An 18,340-nucleotide genomic window follows, 5' to 3' on the forward strand; every position below is an offset into this window, starting at 1 on the left:
TAGGGCACATAATGCAGGACTCATTCAGCACCTCAGTTTGATCCTGCATCTGCGCACCCACACTCATCGTGCTAACAGACTCCAGCACCTTGAGGTCTCCCAGGATAGGACAAGCCATACCCCTCAATCCATCTGGGCCTGTATCTGTGCTGGGGAATTAACGGGAGAGGTCACTGGCGATTGATGGTCTGGATCCATCATATCTTCCACTAATGCCTCCCAGTGTCTGGCCTCTTCCAGTGATCCAGGCTTCTCCTTGCCTCCTGGAACACCACCTCATTCTCGGCCCACTGTCCTAATTCTCTGTGTCAAACTGCCACCTAGGGTCCTCTAACTGCTTTCTGATTCCTTGTAATTTCACTCTTTGCTAACAGTAGGGCCATGTCTTGGTACCTGCTTATGACTTTGGTTTTGGCAGTGTGTGGAAACTAGCTCAATAAGCAATACCCTAGCGAACAGGCAACCTCTTCTCTGTTGTATCAGAAACTGTGCACGTGACCTCCTCCCAGAATTCAGTTAGGGCCAGCCATGACCATAACATATGGGACACTTCATCTTCTACCTCTTTGCACCTCGGACAGGCGGCTCCCACTGTGTTAAAGAACTTGTTCACTTTGCATGAAGTAAGGTATGCCCTATTGAGAATACAGAAGTTAATCAATTTGAAATTGAAATTTCTAGATACTTTGGAGGACTGTTCCATGATCTAGTTTGCCTCTGGGATTGGGACTCCCAGATCTCCTTCCCATTTTGCTCGGGCCCCTTTCAATGGTGTCACCAAATCTGTTCTGATTGCTCTGTATAAGCAGGTGACTGCCTTAAAAGTATCACAGCTCGTCATCATGTACTGACAGACACCTGTTGTTCGGAGGCTCCATCATGCCCGCTACCCAGTGTTTCTTGATTGTCGCCGTTACTGCACCCTCAACCAAGAAGTGCCGCTGTTGGAGGTCGAATTCCTGGAGAAGTTCCTCAATTGGAAGTAGCTCCACCTGACTATATAGGTGGCACTCTAGTTCGATACGCCCTGCCAGTACCCTGCATGTGGCAGTAAGTGCAAAATACCCAAGGGCAAATCCAGTGAGTATGGGAAGCGTGTTCTCGTTTTCTGCAGGCATCTAATCCAGCAGCGCTCCATTACTTCCTTCTCCCTCTCACATGTCTTCCTTAACAGTATGAGGTCCCCACGCCTCCACTGACACTCTCCCTAACAAAATACAATCCCCTTATTACTTTTCTTCCATCGTCTCCAATGACAGGTGTGTGCAATGCACCCGCTCCAGCACGTGGGATGCGTACCTACGACTTTTCTGATGGCGGGCTCTGGGGGAATTTGAATTCACACTACATGGCACTTTTCGGGATATTGGTGTTTACGGCTGCCACAGAGGAATGGCTTTGAACTGATGGCATGTGCTGCTTGGACATTGAGAGATTTCCTGTGGATCCTCCTGTGGCGCCTGCATAACTGGCATTGCTTTTGGATTTCCCAGCAGCTGCTAGTGGCTTCGCTTGCGTGGTGGACACCAGCCCCTATTGGAGAGTTTTGTGCCTCTCTTGGATGGGTCTACCTGTCTGCAGCTGGTGATTGCTGGGCCTGGCCCACTTTCATACTCAGAACCAGGTAAGAGGAGCTTTATTAAGGGGCTGCAGCTATGCTTCTGATGTTTCTCTGTGACCTTATGGGGGGAGGGACCTGTGTGTGTCTTCCCTACTGGTCAGTTTTGCAGGTGACATGCTATTTAAACAATGTTTTTTTGCTACTTCTGCACTGTATCATTATGGAGGGCAAGCGTAGTGAGAAGAGGAATGGTTCACCTTGTCCCACTTCGAAGGAGGAGGAGGGGGAAGTATCTGCTCAACTTTCCAATCGCTGTCCTGATGTAGAGGATAGACTAACGGCCAGGCATATGCAGATCATGACTGATGAGGTGGTGGCCAGGGTTTTGACTGCCAGATCTTCTCACAACAAGAAAATGAAGGCTTTGGACATTTCTCCTGGTTTGGACAGTGATTCTCTGTCTGACAGACCTGGGTCCCCTGGAGGCAAGTTTATTTTCAGGGACGAGTTGGGCACCATCATGTTGCACATACATGAGAATTTTGGTGTGGATCCTCCCGGCGTAGAGGAAAATGTGGATGGCTTGTTTCCTCAGTTTGCCAACGCGACCCCAGTGTCTCTTCCATTTCACCACAAAATTAAGGAGGCAATATTTGGGGACAGGAAGGAGCCAGATCAATTTCAGATTTTACATTTTACGCAAAAATCCTATCCGTTGCCCCAAAAACATTGTTTGACTCGATTTTGGCTCCTTTGCTCGGCAGGTCTTTGAATCCTGTTCATAAAAAGGTTGATGCTGGTCTGAAACGGCATTTGGGGCAACTAACCTGCCTCTGGGTGCTGCTTCCTATGCTGCCTCGACCTTTCAGTCCTTGGTTAAGGATTTTGATTAATTGGCAGAACTGATGCAGGAGTGTGTGGATGTTTCAGATCTCGTACTCCATATGGAGCAACAATCCAAATTTCTGGCAGTCATCTCAGCAGATATTATCAATGCAGGCTCTGTAGCTTCTAGCTTGGTTGTGTGATGGCCTGCCGTCATGTTTGGCTTTGGGATCGGAAGGCTGAGTTTGCTGAGAAATCGACCCTAATGAAGCTTCCATTCGAGGGTCAGAAGCTCTTTGGCGATCGGCTGCATGACATGATGAGGAAGTCATTCAAAGACAAGAAGCACTCCTGGTCTTATAAGTCCTCTTTCAACAGATTCCTTGAACTCTGGGCTAAGGGTTTCCGAACATCGTTCAGAACAGTTACTTTACTAAGTTCAGTTCTCCTCCTCCAGACTCAGTGTACATCTGTACTCCAGTCCCCAGGAGCCATCTTCGAAAGCAGGCCTTGCGGGCTGGAATTTCAACATTATTACGCTGACAAGGGGTGTACTACATTCTGTTCTTAGTGCAAAAGGTGTACAGAGGTTTTCGTCCTGTGCTCGACTTGAAATGTCTCAACCTGGGGATGAAGACGGTGTCCTTTCAGATGGTAACTTTACAGACCTTCATCCCTCTAGTCTCTGTGCACGACTTCTTGGCCTTCAATTTGCAGGACGATTATTTGCACGTTCCTATTCAATTTGCACACCAAATGTTTCTTCAGTTTGAGTAGAAGGAGCTCAATTTTAATTTTGTGTCCTCCCGTTCATGTTGAAGTTTGCCCCACAAGTGTTCACAAAAGTTCTGGTTCCACTAACAGACCTTCATCAGCGAAGGATTTGTGTCCAGCTCTGTCTAGACGACTGTTTGATCTAGGCGGAACTGACCATCCAGGTGGCAGATCACATCAGCCAGGTGACTGAGGTATTGATGTGTCATGGGTTTCTGATCAGCTCCCAGAAATCACAACTGGTTCTGACACAGGATTGTGTATTTATCACAGCCAGGTTTCGCTCAGACCAAGGAGTGGTAACTCTTCCGGACCGCAGAGTTGACATAATTCAGTAGCACATCTTGGCCCTTCAGTGATCCCCTCCTCAGAGACCGGCAGACTGGTTGAAGGTTCAACGGGATCTGCCAGCCACTGTGTTTTGGTATCTTGGGCCCTCTTTCATCTACACATTTTTTGTGAGCTTCCTGCTTCAGACCTAGAAACTTGCAATGTGGCTGGATCCACTGACTCTTTAAAGGGAGGTTCCTTTGTCTCTTCCCCCCTGGTGGTGGTCACAGATGCCAGCATGAAGGGGAGGGGGCCTTGGGTGACCTCATCATGCTGTCATCATGCCTGTAGACAACTTCTCAGAGTGCCAGGTCAGCGATCTGGCGGAAACTTGAGGCAATTTGTTTGGCTTTCTCTCCTTGGATTCAGTGCAGTGCTGTTTTGGTCAGGATAGACAATACAATAGCAAAATTCTACATCAACCGGCAGGAGGGACCAAGTCTCAGTCCCAGTCGCTCATATTGGATCACATTATTTGTTGGAGACAGTTTCATCTCCTGGCTCTGACTGCAATTCATATTCAGGGTATTATGAATTCCAAGCCGGATGTGTTGAACAGGGTGATTCCCTCATCTCATGATTTTTGTCTCTGTCCACAACTGTTCAGTCAGATTTGTCAGAGGTGGGAGCTTCCAGTGGTGGATCGTTTGTGGATGCCCACAATACTCTTTTTTCTCGCTCTTGTTCCCAGAGGAGGGAGTGGTTTGCTTGGGGGATAGCTGCCCTGTCCCGTCTTTGGGCTCTGGGTCTGCAGTTTCCTTTCCCTCCTTTTCCTTTGATCCAGAGGCTTCTGTTCAGAGTGAGGAGAAAGGGAGCCCAAGTAGTCCTGGTTGCTCTGGCTTGGGGCAGCTCTTCTTGGTTTCATCTTCTGATGAGGATGAAGAGGGCCAGGGAGTGGTTGCTGCCAACATTCCCTTTGTCTCAGAGTTTCCTGGTTCTTCAGAAGTAGTCTCTGGTTCATCTACACCTGACGGTCCAGAGACTGAGCGGTCAGGTTTGATGGCTTTGGGTTGCTCTGTGTCATCTTATATTCAAGGCCTCTAGGAGACCTCCTATGCTAGGTACTGGGTGTCTTTTGGTAAATGGTGTAGGAAGCTGCAACTTAGTCTTCTGTCTGCTTCTCTTACCCAGATTCCACAATTTCTACAGGATGGGTTAGCATTAGGTCTGTCACCGTCTATTTGCAATTTGCAGCAATCAGAGCTTTTCGTGCTCGATAGGGTACTTTGGTGGATGTTAGGGGGTGGGTTTGTTTTGATAGGGGAATGTCTGCTGCCGTTTGCCTCCCCGCCGCAATCGCAGCATTTGCGGGTCTAGCATAGTCCATCGAGCCGGGCCTCTCCACAGACACAACCTCGCTTTGGGGGATTATGTAGTGTTTCGCAGTCTGTACTCCATGCACTGGGGCCACCTACACTGGAGAGAGCAGTTTGGCGGCTAGAGCGTTCTTGTAACTCTCCTCTGGGGCCCGTGGTTTCCCCTTAGCCACAAGTCCTGGTCGCCATGCAACCTTGTGGTCACTCGGCTCCCGATCTGTGTACCGGGCCAGGTGAGGCAGCGTCCTCAGTGCCTGTGAGTGTTTCGGGGTGCTGGGGCGTAGGGTCCTTCTTACATAGTACATTATCTGTACATGTTCACTTATCAGGCACCTGATCTGAAGCAACTCTGAAGGAGGAGGGTTAAGGATCCATCCCAAATTTATGCCACAAAAAGTTGAAGGACAGCTCCCACCAATTTGGAATGAGCCCCGTCCTGCTCAGTCAAACAGTATTTTTTATCAATGGAATGTCGAGGCAAGCAATTTGTCACTAGATAGATAGGAAGCATATTCCCTGGAACAATTGAAGTCACTGCTTTGCATCTAAATAAAAGGACATAGACACGCTCTGGTGAATCTTTACAAATCCGCTTGTAGCGCTGATTTATGCATACAAATTTGGTCTCTTTGCATAAGTTTGTTTCCTAATTGCCTTTCCTGCAAGAGATCCATAAAAATTCATACAAGGTTGCCATCAAACGACAAAACTTTGGTTACGTGGCTGTAATGGCTTAGTGCATGTTCATGGTTTGACTGATGAAGACTCACCATGATCCTTGGAAATATGTTGTGTACGGTAAAAAGACAGTGACTGAGACAACTGGAAATTAGAGACTACCTTAGGCAGGAAAGACAGTTTCACCTGCCTGGGAACTATATCTTAAATTGTAAAGGGAGGTGAAACAGAATAAGCCTGTCATTCCCCTACTCTTGTGGCTAAAGTAATCAACATCAAGAAAACTGTTTTACATGTCCAGAACTTCAATGAGTAAGACTGAGTAGACTTGAGAGACGGGGAGTCAATATCAAAGGTCATCACCATACTGCGCTCCTATTGGAGGGTATCACAAGACCCTTAAGGAACCTGGGCATAATAAAGAACAAAAGCAATGAACTTTGATCAGGTGAGAAGGTATAATGCAAAATGTCTGCCAAACATCCCAGTAGTAAAACCTCTCACTGCAAGCAAAATCGTAAATTGAAAAACCTGCTGGCTTCCAGCTTGTAAGGGAATAATATCTCTCTGCTGCTGCCACAACGTAAACAGTGATCATCAAATGGACTACACAGTCCTGGTGAAAGGGTGCCTGGCACTTAGAGGAACACCCAGCACTCACTAAAAAAGATCAGAAGACGCTAAAATCAGCCTTTCAAATTCAATTAAAGATGACTGAGTTTAGTGAGAGATTTGTGAAGAAGGTGCCCTTTAAGATGAGAGAGAAAAGCCTCACAAATGGAAGACAGAAGTTTGCAGCTCAGGAGCAGGATGTCAGGGTGCCATGCCAGCCGTCCCAAATCCAGTGCAAAGAAAATTACATGTCCCTGTGACACTTTCTCTTGTGGATGACAATATGAAATAGAGGTATAGGTGGGAAGGTGTACTGAAGCCAGTAATGTGGAAGTCAGACAGAGCATTTCCAATTGGTGCGAGTGCTTAATGAAGTAGTACTTGCAACAGTGTTAGATGAACTGTGTCCCAAAGAAGTCTATTTGTGTAACTTCCCACTTGTACGAGAGGTTAGTCAGTACTTCAGGATGCAATTATCATTCAATGACCTATGACAAAAGTTCACTGAGGCACTCAACCTCCATATTCTTTGGCAGATAAGCTGCTGGGAGCCTAATTCCTAGGTCTGCGAATGGCCCCTCCAAACAATGGTCTGGAAGAGATGCCTCCTTCTTTATTTACACAAGCCATGGTTGTTGGGCTGCCTGTCAAAAACTGAATCTTAAGTTAGCCAGATCTGGGTAAGTTATTATTTAAGTGCCAATCTGATTGCTCTTAACTTCAAAAAGGGGATGAATTGTTTTCCTGTTGAGATCAATGGCAGTTGGTGGCTATGCATCCCAGATGTGCCCCCATTCCAAGCAAGAGGTTTCTTTTACAAATGTTGCCAGTGGCTAGGGCAAGTAGAATGATTCACAATGAAGAATACTGACAACAGATCCACCAGTCCAGAATAGCAACAGGCAAGATGGAATTCTCCACCTTATTTTACAGATGCCCAAACAACCCATTCTACTTACCCCTTTAAACCCACTGAAGTGGTCTGATAAATTAGAGCACACGGAATCTAGACTAGCAAGTTCAATAATGCATTTGTTGGTTAAGAAGTCATATTTGGAACTGTTCATTAACATAACAATCTGCGATAGGTGAGACGCCCTCTCCTGTGGTGGAAAAGACATGAATGAGCTAGGTGTACAAAATAGATCTAATGAAGTGAATATGTTGAGTCAGTGTCAGGTATGGCTTCTAAACTTAATTTCCTGTAAAAGGGGGTTTATAGTGCTTAGGTGTGGAATGGTAAACTTGGGGTGAATATTTTCCACAACAATGTAGAGGTACAGATATGAATGAACGCTCTGATGAAAGAAATTAGTGAATGCAAAAGCCATCGCTTTCATGACCCATGGGGCCGAAAAAAGGCTGAACTGGAGCACTGCAAGCTGGTAATGTTTTTTCCCTAGAAAAAATAAAGAAAATTATAGTACACATCTTGTAAATTGCGCAACACCATCCAGTTGTTTAGGTGCAGGACATGGAGTACGTTATGTTTTATGTTATGTGTCATGTTATGTTTTGTGCTATGTTATGTGTTATGTTTTGTGTTCTGCGTTATGTTGATTTGTAGAGAGCACAATCACCTGGAAGGGTATCCTCGCACTGAGAAGGAGGGTCTAGCCTCGACAAAGGCAGGCAGAGTAGCTATTCAAAAAGCAAGGTTGTCAGCTTATTGCAAAACTCAAGACGTGAGGAGGAGGCTCTGATGTGTAGTTGGAGGTTGCTCGAGGAACGATATAGGAAAAGGTTCGACCCCTGGATCTGTGTATGCATGAGATGTGTGCAACTTGGAGTCTGGCTGAGCAGAAATGTGTGGCAAGTTTGTGAAACGAGATGCGATTGTTAAGGTAGTTTGGGCCTATGCTGCGTAGTGCTTTGAAGGCGCAAGGAGTTTGAACTGTGCATATTTGTGTGTCAGGAGCCAGTAGACCTCCTTGAGGTGCGGCGTGATATGAGTGCTGCATGGGAGGTTGAGGGTGCAAACTTCTGGTGAATTGTTTGCTGATTCGGACATAGATAGTGCTCATAATAGTCCAGATTTCATGGCAGATGGGTATGTCAGTATTGCTTTAGAGCCATTTGAAGATTTTCCTTAGTATCTTTAGGGAGTGGAAGAAAGATGCTGTGACAGCGTCGACTTGCACAGTCATGTCCAATTTCCTGTTTATGACTCTCCAGATATTCTTGGTGTGGGTGCTGGGAGTGGGTGTGGTTCCGAGTTCGACAAGCTGCCAGGTGGGGTCCTATGGCAAGGTGTTCCTGCTGAAGATGACATCTGTTTTGTCGGTGTTGATCTTGAGAAAGTTGGTCTTCATTCAGTTGGAGACGTCAGTCACGTAGGCTGTGAACTTGTTCTATGTGTTGGAGATTTTATGCAAAGGGAGAGAGCTGCATGTTGTCAGCACAGGGCATGACAGAAGGTAGTTACCTGAAACAAATCTTTGACCAGAGACTTGTTCACAAAGCATAGATCCATACTAATGAGTAAGCTTCCATTTTACTTTGGAACAATGAAGTATCAAGGTTGGCAGCCCTTGCCCCTCTGAGATGGTGAAACTTCCTGAATTTTTAATTCAACATCATTATGTTTCTATGGTGGAGTGGGGTGTGATGGTAACAAGTGGAGGCCTGCTGACGAAAGGCAAGGACTAACCCCTCAGACAATTTGAAGGACCCACTGGACGGAGGTTATTGACTCCCATTTCCTTAGGTAGGCTGCCACCTGTCCTCCGTTTGTAAGTTTGAGACCTGAACTTGGTGGGTTAAGTGTGGAGGAAGAGGTCGAGGATTGGTTCTGTCTGCCTTCACCAGATCTCTTACCCCAGAAATGAAAAATAAATGGTTGTTGTATCTGGGCTGCTGAATATCTCTGTTCTTCCCTGTACTATTGATACAATTTTGTAGTTGGGGAAGACATTCCAAAAGCACCTGTGATAGCATTTGTTTGTATGAATCACTCACACACAAACGGTCTGCTTTCTCAGTAAAAAGCTTTTGGTTGTCACGTAGCAAGAGTGTATGCCTCCAGAAAAGTCAGTGCATTTCATACAGATATGTACTAATACAATACAATACTAGCATAAAGACCCTGATACTCATGAACCAAGCTACTGCACTAGTAGTGTCAGGGCCATTTTGCATTGACTATATGGCAGCCACTATTTCATCTGTGAACACAGATATAAAAGAGTTTTGCTGTGCGCAGGAAGAAAAGGTAAGCATGTCTATTCCACATAATGTGTGTGTGTGTACCTGCCTAGTAATTCTCATTCGGGCATGTAGGGCAAGAAGGCATAAAGTCTTTGTGTCATCCTGCCTGACACAAAGACTATGCCCTCAGGTGGCTAGGTTCTTCGACTCGGGTGATGGTGTCGTAGGGTCTGTCTTATGCTTAATTTTTGAAAAAGAAACCTGCACCTCCAGACGTTGCAATGTAAGATGGACTGCAAGGAGCAGGACTGTACTTTCTGGTAGCAGATCTTGATACAAGAGTAATGAACTAAGGATTCACCCAGATTTCCTTAATCAATGGAAGCAGATCTTCATTGTAGGTCAACTGGCTCTGAAGCATGTTTGTCAACCAAAGTCACTTTGAAGTGAGTAACTGTGGAGTTTTGTAATTCATTAGAATTACTAGAATTTCTACAGCATGACAAATGATTTCAGGAAATATGGCCAGCTCTGTGGTGGTAAAGCTCTCATATTTAAGTTATTCCACCTCCGGAGAGGTATGTCGTCCATTGGCATTTTGGAAATCTGCTAAGATCCTAGAGTTAGTTTGGACTTGTGGTATCAATGCTTTATTGTCACTGCCTCTATGTCATCCTCCACAGTGTGTAGTTTAAAAAAATGCAAGGCATCCAAAATATCATCCAAAAATATTTGCTTGGCATCTGAGGCTATTCAGACTGCCTCAAGTATTTACTAAGCTCATCACTTTCATGCACTGTGTAGGATGAGATGTACCATTGGCATTGGTACCAACTTTGGCAGAGCTCGATACAGTCGACATCGCAGCAGCCTCTGACTGTGTTGAAAAGATGAGAGTTGATTCAGCTGACTGAGTCACAGTAGCTGGTTGGAGCTACCTCAAAGTTGGAGCCATGGTTGCTGATAGTCCTGCGGAGCTGCACAAGGGCAACTTTTCTGAAATATGGCCAGGTCTGGTCTCTGAAAGGCACACTTTCTGTGCCAAAAAGGCACCAGGGAGCAGGAAATTTGCAGGTGAGGTCCCCGGCTACACTGCTTGTATTTTTGGAGAAGAGTCTGTGTTCCTGGAGTCCTCTCAGGATCTTTTACGTAAGTGTGAGAGGGAAGGAGAAATGTTTCCAAAGGCATCACTCGAGGGAATGGCTTTGGGAGGGCTTGGATGGTGTCTGAAATGTGTTTTTTAAATTAGCCAGGGTTACAATGGACATCTGCTGCATGATGGCCTCAGAATATATAACACCAAAAAAAATCAAACAATGTTCCCTAGTGCAACAGATCCAGCGCACCTGATAAAGGATTTATGAGAATTTATACCTGAACATCTGTCTTCGACTCCTGTCACAGAGCTTAAAGCCTGAAGATTTTGGTGGGCACGTGCCAATCAAAGAGTTTTTGGTGAAAATATACTTTTTGAATAAATCAAAATTCTGCATCAGTAAAATACGAAGCAAAAGGAACCTATGTCACTTTCTCCTTATAGATACCTCTGACCTTACAGAGGCGCACACCTCAACAAGAGATGTCAAAACGCTCCAGCTGGAACTAGTGAATTATTACAGTGGCAACATTTTCTGGACAAAGTATCAGACCTGGAAAGGGATTCCTATAAGGAACACGTAAAAATAGTATCTATTAGAGCAACCACTTACTTCAACATGTAGTTTGTGACTTGGGTTTCCCACAAACGTACCTTTTTCACCATACCAGAAAAAAAGAAATCATCAGGTTACACATCCAGATGCCACAAACCTTCAACAAAGGGCAATGACCTTTGGGTCAAGGACATTTCTTTGTGCTTTTCCATCAGTTCCAACAATGCTATAGGTATTGTTTAAGATATGACAGTTCAAAGACAGAATGTTTCTGATGGCACCAGAGTGGCTGAGGCAATACTGGTTCACTGATCTCCTGAACATGTATGAGCGACCCCACAGTAAGCAAACCAAAACACTTCTGGCTCCAAGGCAAGATCCACTAACGCAGGCAACCATCACTGAGCTTGGAATACCTACAAAAAGTCCACTTGAAACTAGCAAAGCAGTGCATGCACATTCTAAAAGAAGTGAAACGCTTCTAAACAGGTCTGTAAACTTGCTTAAATGGTAAAGGTTGTGCATCTGATGTGTACGGAAATACAGCAACGCAATCACAGGCCAGAAAGAGGCAGTCTTGTCATTTTCACTGTATTTGGCCAAGCTGAATCTACAATTCTCATTCATTAAAACACACTTTGTAGTGATTTCAGCTCACAGAACGAATTCTTACAAAAGTTCATTTTTCACATTTCCAATGATTAAGGATAGATATGAATGAATTAAAAAGGGTTTCCTCCAATTAGAAAGACTTCTAGCTATCCTAGCAAAGAGGATACCTCTCCCTAGTCAAACCCCTATGTAAAGCTCCTTTACAACATTCGTTTTTTTAAAGTGACATTTATTGGTATTAAATAGGCTTGTTCTGATCTGTAAAATTCAGACCTTGAGTTCTCAAGAAACAAATGCAGTCAAAATATTGGCCAAATTAATTGTCGATCGCCGCTGCCTATTGCTACCTGAACTGGTCTGTCTGGACCAATCAGGTTTTAGACTGTGCACAATATGCATACCCTATCCCCCATCCTTCAAGACCTGGACCCCAATATCAATGCAGTGGTGGTGTTTCTGGATACATACTGAGCTTTCAGCTCCCTGTAGTTGAACTACCTATTTAATATTCTGGCTCAAATGGGGTTCCCTCGGGTATTTCTAGACTGGATTTGTCTTATGTGCACGTCCCCTGTGGCAAAGATCTGCATCAATTGACAGTTGTCCCCCCGGTGACTATTCCTCGGGGCACATAACAGAGCCTTGACCATAATGTCCGAACAGACTGCAAGATTGCTAATGCTCTGTCACTTGCACAGGAATATGTCTTCTTAAGATGGCGCTGCTCATATGCCTGTTGTAGCTGTTTGTTAATATACCCTTGTCACTAATGCAATCCCTTTTCTGACAGATTTAAGAGCAGTTTGTATGCTCACCAGGGTAGCAAAGAATCCAAGAATATGATATGAGACTCTCTTGCTTCCGTTTGACAGGGGGTAGGGTTGAGGCCCTGGAACCAAAGCTGTATTATTTATGCACACAGGCACACTTTTGGTTTCACCCAGTTCCATATCTCCCGCATCTAGCAGTGGAGACAGACATAGACCATCCATCCCCATTGACATCGATGCTCGATGCCCCAAAGCCCGCTATTCCCTCACATTAGAAACAGCCAGAACAAGTGGTTTGATTTGCTTATTGTGGGATCTCTCATACATGTGCAGGAGCCCCTTCCCTGGAATTTTCGCCCCTTCCCTGGAATTCAGAGACCAAAGTTCTATACATTATTTGTTAGCTTCAGGACCTCTCTCCTCTGGCGGGGAACCTTTTTTTATCACGTCTGCATGTTGTACATCTGTGCTTTATTGTTTGTAAACTGAAAAACATATTTAAAAAAAAAAACAATTATGGTCTTCTATTCCACAAGAGTACTAATGAAAGAACATCAGGGCTAGAGCCTGGTCTTGAATGTCCAGACCCACGGACAGAAGCTCCTGTATTCCCCCTCCATCATCACCCATTCCTAAATGTTATAACAAGCCAAAAGCGATTGCTCAACTTAGAGAGAGGCATATGTAAGGCTATCCCGGACTTTATGAAGAAGCTCACACTAAGTCCCACCCTGGACAAACTCCTATCAGCTCCAAGTATGACTTGATTAATTTCCATTGTATGCAACAGCATTAGTGGACCCCCCCCCGACTCTTCAACCCAATAAACCTGGGTGGGAGGCCGAGCTAGGCCTCGATATTGAAGAGAATATGTGGAGTTTCTGCTATGGCCAAATAGGCATGGTATCAGCCAGAAGTCGGCTACACATTATTATTCATTATAAAATTCTACAGAGGGCCTACTACACACCCACAAATCTTCATAAATTCAGATAGTGTCCCGACTCTAGGTGTGAATGATGTGACCAGTAGGATGCAGGTTTTCCAAATCTCTCACGGTTGTGTAATGGCGTTAGCGAGTTCTAATGGGAGGTCCTCGTAGCACTCTTGGAGATAATAGAGCAAAATATACCACATGACCCCAGGTGAATACTGGAAGAGGATGCCCCCCTCTTTTTGTCGCTAAACAGCTTTGGCCCTTCTGTAGGTGAAAGGCATAGTGGCTTGCTGGTGGGGTAGGAGCAGATCTCCTAAGTAGAAGCAGTGACTCAATTTCCTAACCTACTGTAATGAACAGATGGAACTTTTCGCAGAGCTACTGCCACACACTGTACGACACAGCAAGTCGACAGGAGGAGAATGAACAGGCATGCCAAGGCAGACTGCAATGATGTGGGCCTTCCCTACACAAACTGGCACTGGCACGCACAGAGCCTATCTTATGCCTCCTACTGGACTCCTCTAAAGTGAAGGGGACAATGGAGGGGGTTGCGCCCCTTTCCTGGAATTCAGAGACCAAAGTTCTTATATTATTTGTTAGCTTCAGGACCTCTCTTGACTGGAGGAGAGCTTTTTGTTATCATGTCTGCATGTTGTACTTCTGTGCTTTATTGTTTGTAAACTGCAAAAAATATTTAAAAAAGAACCAAACATGGTCTTACATTCCAAAAGAGTACTAATGAAAGAACATCAATCCCCTTACCCCCAAAGAAGTCTCAGCTTTCCATGTTAATCAGGCGATCACACTTCTCATTTCACAAAAGGTAACATAGCTTCAAGGAATGTTTCCACACATGTTATTTCCAAAGCAGTCACACGGAGATCTATGCATGCATTCCCATGCACTACTCTATGGATTCAAACTGAAGGGCAGATACCTCAGTGAGTGCTTTGAGGAATCTCATCTTTTGACTTATCCCTACTTTAAATTATATAACGTTATGCTTGCTTCCCTATTCAGGTGTTTAGAATGCTCAACGAATATCCCACGATGGAGAACAAAAAGTTACTTACTTGCAATTCTAGCTGTCAACCTTGGGAAGTTTAAGCCAGAAATAACGCTCTTTCATACCCAGTGGTAGCATCAGGATGGCAACACATACAAAGAAGGAATTCTTAGTTCCTGTAAAGATGTACAGAAGCAACTAACATATCAAGGCATGATGGGGTTACTGGTGTCCTTAAAGAGGTATCATATTTCAGCTTGAGAGAGAAATTGCAGTCTAAGCTCCATTTTCATTACCGTTCCCATTTAAAAATCTGGTACTAAAATTAACTACAAGCTTTTATTTTTAGTCTCATGTAGCCAGTTTACAAAAGAGAAAAACAAATGAAATCCAGCAAAACAATTTTAAATAAGATCCTTATGATTTAAAAAGTGTGCTGGGGGATTTCACACAGCAATGAATGAATGAATAAATGGGGGATGTGTAAATCACTACAGATTCCACTAGAGTGACCCAGCACTAAGGCAGAAAGGACAGAGGAGGGTCCTCAAGCCCACAGCTTAAACAAAGGTGTTTTCAAGAGCTTAAGGAAGGCATTCTTCTCAGGGATATTTTTAAGAGAAAGAGGGAGATCATTCCAGTATTTGGCAACCAAAACTGAACAGGCTAAGCCACCCCACCACTTGTTTTTGGTACCTGGGATTGTCAACAGCCTAGCTGACTGGGACCGTAAGGTTCTATTAGGACCAAACCCACAATCCTATTAGACAAATGCTTGGGTCTATTCCTGTAGTAGGTAGCATGAGCAATTGTCCGTGTTTTAAACCTAATCCTCTTCTTAACTGGAAGCCAGTGTAATTTGTTCTGGTAGTAAGACAGAGAGGAGAACTATGGAAGCCTAAATATAAGGCTAATTTCCATATTCTGTACCAGTTACAATCGATGAGTTAAGTAGTCCAGAACTCCTAGGTACTGGATGTTGGTGTAATCCAGTCGAGAAAGAATTAGAGCCTGAACCACAGTTTTCTGGGCATTCCATGGGAGAAAGTTCAAGAATTTCTTCAGCACGAGGTTTTAACCACAGACGTAATCTGAGCTTTAAAGGGGAGGTGCGTATCAATAAACACCCCAAGATTCTTAGCCACCTCTGTAGTAGGGGGCAGAGAGGTACACCTAGCTGGCCATACACCTAGCCAACCCAGCAAGGTTTGGCCCCAAACAATTAAACCTCAGTCTACTTCTCAGGTTGTATGGGAGTAGACTGGACTTAAGCCAACCCATTACTGCGGTCTGTAATGCACGCAGAACATTTAGACCTGGAATCTGACATCATATTGTCGTAGGTCAGCAAAAGCTGAGTGTCATCTGAGTATGACACCACTTGGATACCCAAGGATTCAACAAGGTATGCCAGAGGCATCAGGCAGATATTAAAGAGTGTGGGGCTAAGGGCCGAATCCTGTGGCACTCCACAACGGAGGATTTCACCTTTTGAGTGGAATAGCTTTAACCACACTGCCTGTTCCCTATGCTCCCTGTAGGAACTCAAAAAAGCTAGTGCAGTCCCCTCCACTCCAATGGTGGTCAGTATTTTCAACAGGATCTCATGAGAAACTGTGTCAATCGCAGCTGAAAGATCGAGTAAAATTAGGGCTGCGTTCTGACCAGCATCCAGCACAAATTTAATGGGATCAGTTATTTCCTTAAGCGCTTTCTCCATACTATGGAGAGCCCAAAAGCCAGACTGTGATGGTTGGAGCAAATTAAAGGTGTTCAAATACGTTTTCAGTTGGCTGTTAGCAATCTTCTCCATGATCTTAGAGACCCATGGGAGCAGTGATGTTGGTCTGAAATCAGCAAGGTTTTCAGGATCTGCATTAGGCTTCTTGAGAAGGGGGTGACATTTTACCTTTTCCAAGCAGTGGGGACTATCCCAGAATTAAATGAGGTGGAAAAAGCTCCCCATAGATGGGGCATAGGATAACCCTAAATCGCCTCACAATCTAAGGGGGGGATCCAGAGGGGAGCCTGATATACTCTTGGTAAAGAGATTTGTTAATTCAGTGTCATTAGACAGTATAAATTAAAGGACTACTTAGTTGTTTATCAATGAAGATTCCATAAAAGAGTACATCTTTATTAACCACAAATACAGCAGTCACCATACATACTCCCCATGAAGGCTGGTGGGCCTAGTGTGTTTTCCATCAAAATCATAAGTCTCCAACAAGTTGTTACACAACACATATAGAAGGACAAGTAGGATGGAACACCCTAACCCTTTTATACAACAAAAAGCCAAAAGCCAATGAGAATGGGGAAGAAGAAAAGGGAGGATGAGCTGCCTTCCTGAATAGTACTACATACTGTATCCTAGTCAGACACATAAGCATACACAACATATGAAGGTCTGCATTTGTTGTGGAAGTGAATAGTAATTATATCAAGCTGTTATAGTGATTAGGTAAATTAAATTATGTTCCCTCTTGCACACAAAGATTTTGTTTATATATAAATTAAAGCAACAGCTAAACCAACTGTGTTACAACTTTATACTAATTTGTTAAAATCAATAAAAATGTTTTGAAAATAAATATCTGCAAATTATTTTGCTCTTAGCATCCCTACACTAGTTAACCGTTGTCCAACATCAGAATCGTGTTCATAACAGACATATGGTTGCATTGTAGCTCAATATTGCATCTCTTTTGAGGTTTCTAAGGGCATATTTTGTACACCTCAAACATCACCTACCCAGCACTAACTTAATCTTATTGTAAATGCTGATGTAAAAGCTCTTGAATGAACCAAACAACATACATTGTTAATTCAGACAGACCTCTTACATTGACAGGAAAAGACCGCCGATGCCACGAGCGCCACAATACCGCCAGCGTTTCCGCACGCTGGCCCAGAGGAAAAGTCACAACAACATTGATGCCCGCTCGTAATCGAGCCCGTGGCAATGTTGATGTGCAGCGGGTGCAGCAGCACCTGTTGCGCATTTCACTGCCCGTAACTCGGGCAAATGGGGCTGTGCCTGGGGGCCCCAGCACTGCCCATGCCTAGTGCATGGGCAGTGCAGGGGCCCCCAGGGGCACCCTGAATCCCCATTACAGCCAGCCTTTCCATGGCAGTGTTTACCACCATGGACAGGCTGGCAGATGGGGACTCATAACCCCCTTGGTGGATTTTCGAGAATGCGCCACGGTCATAATACGGCTGGTTGGCACCGCCTGCCTGTTGGCGGTACTACCACGACCGCCAGCAGGGCGGTCCGGGTCCGCCGGGGTCGTAATGACCCCCTTAGCATTGGTGGACAGATGTCTACATCTACTCATTCACACTGTTCACCATTCCTACCAAGCTTTTGTTGCAGTTCCTTCCTTATTCATACATGAATTAGCAAAATAGCTAATATTCAAGTCTTTACTAAACACTAAAAATCAATTGAATCACTACCCACCTGCTACATATTGCCCCTCCCCTCAGACACACTCAACTGCAATTCCACATTGTTCTGACACCACAGAAACTGCTGCAGCTCACTTCTCTTCAGCATGGATTATGACTTACTCAATCAATTTTTTTATAGATTTAGCAAGGTTCAATGCTTCTTTAAGCCAAATTACAGTAATAATGTCCCATGAATCTGCATTCTCAATCAAGACCTGATCAAAGACAGGCTGGAAAGCATGTATGTCAATCGATCTTTGTGAAGAAACAAACTTCCACAGTCTCAACCTTTTCTTGACATAGTGTATAAAATGTGTTTCCAGCAATGACCAGTCCAGGTAATGATTCACAAATCTTGCCACATATTCTTGAGACACACTGCAAACCTCACTGTCAGCCACTGGAGCAGGATCCCAAAATTATGTTTCCCTTCAGAGCCCAATCTATGCTGATGATGGGCCATTTTCATTCCACTGAATCTGTGTGGCCTCTAAGTATGTTGCAAACTCCTTCTCTCACTGGAACCATGTGTTGGGACAAATGTTCCCAGCAGTAAAGTATAGTAGTTAGCCCTACCTGGCTACAATAGTGTTTTAGATTGTGACTGGCCCTAAGGGGCTAAAGCTCAGTTGTGTGTAGTACACAGTTCTTTTGTTGACCT

General features: G+C 44.5%; 1 protein-coding gene across 7 annotated transcripts in view; it reads right to left on the minus strand.

The window, feature by feature from the left end:
- Positions 1-18,340, minus strand: part of PTGR2 (prostaglandin reductase 2) — a 249,852-nt gene that overhangs the window by 120,163 nt on the left and 111,349 nt on the right. The window lies entirely within an intron of this gene.

Source organism: Pleurodeles waltl, chromosome 9, assembly GCF_031143425.1.
Source record: "Pleurodeles waltl isolate 20211129_DDA chromosome 9, aPleWal1.hap1.20221129, whole genome shotgun sequence".
NCBI classification, from domain to species: domain Eukaryota; kingdom Metazoa; phylum Chordata; class Amphibia; order Caudata; family Salamandridae; genus Pleurodeles; species Pleurodeles waltl.